This window comes from Elephas maximus, chromosome 4 (genome assembly GCF_024166365.1).
Source record: "Elephas maximus indicus isolate mEleMax1 chromosome 4, mEleMax1 primary haplotype, whole genome shotgun sequence".
Classification (NCBI taxonomy): Eukaryota; Metazoa; Chordata; class Mammalia; order Proboscidea; family Elephantidae; genus Elephas; species Elephas maximus.
Window position 1 is genome coordinate 99,707,820 of NC_064822.1, and position 5,839 is coordinate 99,713,658.

A 5,839-nucleotide genomic window follows, 5' to 3' on the forward strand; every position below is an offset into this window, starting at 1 on the left:
CTATCTCAGCAGAGAATATACAACAGACATCCTCTAAAAGTAAACTTTGCCCTCATTTCTAGGTTTCTTTAGTGCTGCTAACTTTTGGCTACACTCTGACGATTTACCTGGTGTTATGACAGTATGTGTCAACTTGTTTAGGCCATGATTCCCAGTATTGTGTGGTTGTCCTCTGTTTTGTGATTGATATAATTTTCCTATGTGTTGTAAACCCTAATCTTTGCCTGGGGTTAATGATTGGGTTATGTTAAGGAGGATTAGGGTGGTATGTAACACTCTTACTCAGGTCACATCCTGATCCAATGCACAGGGAGTTTCCCTGCGGTGTGGCCAGCATCACCTTTTATCTTACAAGAGACAAAAGGAAAGAGAAGTGAGCAGAGAGTGGGGGAACTCATGCCACTAAGAAACAAGAGCCGGGAGAAGAGCGCTCCTTTGGACCTGCACTGAGAAGCTCCTCAACCAGGAGAAGACTGATAACAAGGACCTTCCTCCAGAGCCAACAGGAGAGAAAGACTTCCCCTGGAGCCAACCCTGAATTTGGACTTCTAGCCTAGAAGAGAATAAATTTCTCTTTGTTAAAGCCATCCACACTTGGTATTTCTGTTATAGCAACATTAGATAACCAAGACACCTGTTTATTGAATTGTGGTGTCATTGTTAACTATATTTATTCATTTTCTTTTTTGTGCCAGGGATGTTTTGCAAGGCACTTTCATAAGTTTGTCTCATTTAATATTTGTCAATGCCTTGAATGACCAATGTTAGTATCCTGTTGTATGTAGGATAATGGCCCCCAAAGATGACCATGCCCTAATTAAAATCTGGTTGGTCTGTAAATGTCTTAATTAAGACTTAAAATAAATAGACTAGCTCTTCCAACCTTGTTCCCCACCCTCGAGTATATAAATAAATCTACTTGTGGACACATCATCCAAAACCAAAACCAAACCCAGTGCCGTGGAGTCGATTCCGACTCATAGCAACCCTATAGGACAGAGTAGAACTGCCCCATAGAGTTTCCAAGGAGCACCTGGCGGATTCGAACTGCTGGCCTCTTGGTTAGCAGCCATAGCACTTAACCACTACGCCACCAGGGTTTCCAGGACACATCACGCTACATTATAATTATTGTTGTTATTAGAGTTGATTCCAACTCATAGTGACCCTATGTACAACAGAACGAAACACTTCCCACACAGAGCAACTTGTGCTCACTCCCCCACAAAGCGCCTCACAGCTAGTCTCTCCTGCCCTCAAGATTCCCTGGGTCTCCCAAAATCCAGGAGACACATCTCAAGCTCTCAGACTAGTCCCACCGAAGCCCTCTCTCTCCAGGCTTGAGATAATGGTGGTAAAAAACCACAATCCCACATTCTTGAGAGGAAGATATTAAAATAACAACTTGACAGAGTTTCTCTCCTAAGAAATCTTTTCACAAATCCTCTCCTTTTTCACTCTTTCTACATTTTTATGTCATTAACAGGGTGATCAACTATCTCAGTTTGCCCCGTACTGTTGTAGTTTTTATACTCAAAGTCCCACATCCCAGGAAACCCACTCAGTACTAGGCAAAGTGCAACTGTTGATACCTGGATAAAAGGTCCAAGAGTCATGAAACAAGGTTTTTTGTTTTTTTTAACATGCTTTGAAAATCTGCGTTTTGATATGGCTCCTCACTTCCAAATGCGGTATTGATTTTATCTTATTGTCTCAAATTTTCAACTTTAACATCCTGTTACTTATATGGAGCCGTGGCGGTGCAGTGGTTAAGAACTCGGCTGGTAACTAAAAGGTTGGCAGTTCGAATCCACCAGCTGCTCCTTGGAAACCCTATGGGGCAGTTCTACTCTGTCCTATAGGGTTGCTATGAGTGGGAATCAACTTGACAGCAGCAGGTTTGGTTTGGTTTGGTTACTTAAATACATATATGTGGATAGATACATGCCAGATAGAATTGGTGTGTTTATCCTCACTTTACCAAAGAGCAAATTCAGAAGCTTACAGAATTCAATAGCTTGTGCAAATTCTCAGTGCTAGTGAAAATGTGGAGCAACTAGAATTCTCCGACATTGCTCGTGAGAATATAAAATGGTACATGTGGAAACAGTTTGACATTTTCTTATAAATATATACTTCCCATTTGACATAGGAAGTCCACCTCTTAGGAATTTACCCAAGATGAATTAAAGTACTTGTCCATGGAAAGGTTTATACATAAACGTTTATAGCAGCTTCATTGGTAATAGCCAAATCAGAAACAACCTCAGTGTCCATGATGAATAAACAAGTTGTGATATAGCCATGAGTAGTGAGTGGAATTGTGACCTCCAAAAAGATATGTCCACATCCTATGTCCAGAACCTGCGAATGTGACTTTAATTGGAAAAAGGGTCTTTGCAATTGTTATTAATTTTTAGAGATGAGCTCTTCCTGGATTATCCAGGTTGGCCCTAAATCCAGTCAATGACAAGGAGACAGGAGAAGAGAAGATAACAGGCACAAAGAGGAGAAGGCCATGTGAAGACAGAGGCAGAGATTGGAGTGATGCAGTCACAAGAAACGCTGACAGCCACCAGAAGCCAAGGTAAGGAAGGATTCTCCCCCTAGGGCCCTCAGAGGGATGTTGGCCCTTAAGAAATCTTGATTCTAGACTTCTAGCCTTCAGAACTATGAGAGAATAAATTTCTGTTATTTGAGCAACTGAACTTGTTGTAATTTGTTACGGCAGCCGTAGTTAATACACCGTGCAATGCCTTACTCCCCTTGTTGTTGAGTAGATTTCAGCTCATAGCAGCCCTATAGGACAGAGCAGAACTGCCCCCATAGGGTTTCTGAGGCTGTAATCTTTACAGAAGCAGACTGCCACATCTTTCTCCCACGGAGTGGCTGGTGGGTTTGAGCCGCCAGCCTTTCGGTTAGCAGCTGAGCACTTAATCATAATGGCATACTACTCAGAAATAAAAAGTAACTAACTATTGATACATTTGACATGGATGAATTTCAAAAACCCTATGCAGCTGAGCAAAGGGAGCCAGACACAAAAGATGACATAAGTATTACGGAACTCTAGACAAATGTAATCTATACTAACAGGAAGCAGACGAGTGGTTGCCTGGGACCAGGAATGGGAATGAGAACCACCTGGGAAGGGACACGAGGGAATAATTTGGGAGTGAAGGATATGTACTGTATCATAATTGTGGTGGTGGTTCCCCAGGTGTATACTTTTGTCATAAATCATCAACTGTACACTTAAAAGTATAGCTTAGGAAAATTATTTAAAAAATATGAATGGGGCAGAAAAAGAAGAAATAGCTAAAGGAATTTAAGTGGTTGATTGTGGGTTGGGGAACAAGATAGGGAAGAGAGAAGAAATAAGAAACTTTTTAAAAATAAGCCTTTTAACAATATTTCCCCTTAAAACTATTTGCATGTAACACTTAAATAAAAACACAACTCAATTCTTATTTAAGCTATCATTTCCTCTGGGTGCTGGAAATTAATTTCATTGAATCTGATTTCTCAGTCATCACCATTCTTCATTTTCTCTTCCCCAGGGTTTTCCTAAGGGAAATTATTGCCATTACATTGTCCTTTATTCCCGTCCATATGGGCCCTATCAGTCTAGGGACTCTGCTAATTTCATGCGATGCATAAAGAAATAGAAAGTATTTTTGTGGTTTCTGTACTATGCTGGGTCACAGGAATATCTGCCTTCCTTCTTTGAGGCCTTGATACACCCCTGAGCTTCTGCCCCGCTAAGAGCAAGGCATAGAACCCATCTATTCAGAACTCCAGAGTAGGGAGGTGGGTAGTGGTGGTTCAGGGGTAGAATTCTTGCCTTCCACACAGGAGACCCAAGTTGAATTCCTGATCAATGCACCTCAATTACAGCTACCACTCATCAAAGGCTTACATGTTGCTATGATGCTGAGCAAGTTTCAGCAGAGCTTCCAGACTAAGACTGAGAAGAAAGGCCTGGCTCTCTATTTCCAAAAAATCAGCCAATGAAAACCTTACGGGTCACAATGGTCAGATACTGTTTACTTGGGGTCAACACGAGTCAAGCCAACTCAAGAAAAACTAACAACATATCAATGGTGGGATGTTGTTGTTGTTAGGTGCCATCCAGTGGGACATCATAGCCACCCTATGAACAACAGAATGAAACATTGCCTGGTACTGTACCATCCTCACAATTGTGGTTATGCTTGAGCCCATTGTTGCAGCCACTGTGTCAATCCATCTGGCTGAGGTTCTTCCTCTTTTTTGCTGACCCTCTACCAAGCATGATGGACTTCTCCAGGGACTTGTCCCTCCTAATAACATGTCCAAAGTATGTGAGATGAAGTCTCCACATCCTCACTTCTAATGAGCACTCTGGCTATACTTCTCCCAAGACAGATTAGTTCATTCTTCTGGCAGTCCATGGTGTATTCACTATTCTTCACCAACACCATAATTCAAAGGGATCAATTTTTCTTTGGTCTTCCAATGGTGGGACAATGAGTGACTACTTCCTATTTTCTTCTTTTGCATCTCTGTATTATCCAAATTTATTAAATTTTATTAAAATGAGCATTTATCACTTTGACAGTTAAAAGAAAAACTACCAGACTTCTGGTTTTTAATGTTACCTCTGGTAGCAGCCTATGAAATATTTTTCACTAACTCCTCACCAAAATAATAATGCCAAAAAAAAGGTGAAGTAACAACACTGAAAGTTAGATTTGAGATTCAAGCAAGATGCAACACACCTTCCTCCTGGACCACTAAGTGTAATATGGAACTGTTTAGGCATTCTAAAATCACACCCCTGAACATGGGTGTTTCCTAAGTGTACTCTAAACTTCTAAATGAAATCATGAGCAGAGGAAGTCAGTTAACCTCCCAGCTAGGCCTCGAGAGGAAAAAACAGTTATAGGCTATTAGCACTGCAGTCAAAATAGAAATAACCAGCCTCATTTACAAAACAAAAAGTCACTGACATTAGTCACTTCTCATACTAGTAAAAAAATAATCAGAAAAAAATGTTTTACACCACCAAAATTAAATAACATTGAGTCTAGAACATCAAGCTTGAGAATGACTTTGAATACAATAATTGATCTAAAGAAAAAAATAAGATAGCTAAATGCTAATGACACTTACATTCGATTAGACATTGTCCATGCCTTCTTGTTATTTCATTTATTGTTGTTTTTAGATGCCATGGAGTAGCCTCCAAGTCATAGCAAGAACTTACATATAACAGAACAAGGATCACTGAGGACCTCCCTCTTTTTTGCTGATCCCCTACCAAGCATGATACCCTTCTCCAGTGATTGGTTCCCCACCATCCTCAGTTATCTCACAGATAATCTTTTCATGTATCCATTTTCCCCATAAGTAATTTAAATGCTATTTATATTAATACAGTATGGCAAAAAAAGGTGTTAGGACTGACTTTTTTTTTTAACCTAGTGGACTAAATCTCCTAGTTTACTTCTTATAAAAAAGTTAATTTGTATTTACATTGTTGTGAATTATCTGCCACCTTTGAGACCTTATTGTCAAGTAAATCAAGAGACAAGAATACCCTTTAGAAAGTTAGAAATAAGGTGATAACATAATTATCATTTTTGCTGCCAAAGAATGCAAATTATTATTTTTTGTACCTTCAAATTCCAGGTTGAAAAACCTAAATACTTTTTTTTTAATTAGGAAATATTAATAAGAAATGTAAGGAAAAAAAGATTTCATCAAGCCCATCTTTATGTTATTCTTCAGCTAAGACTTAAAAATATTCCTAGGCTGTGTTATATATATGTATATATAGATATAAAACCACATATAA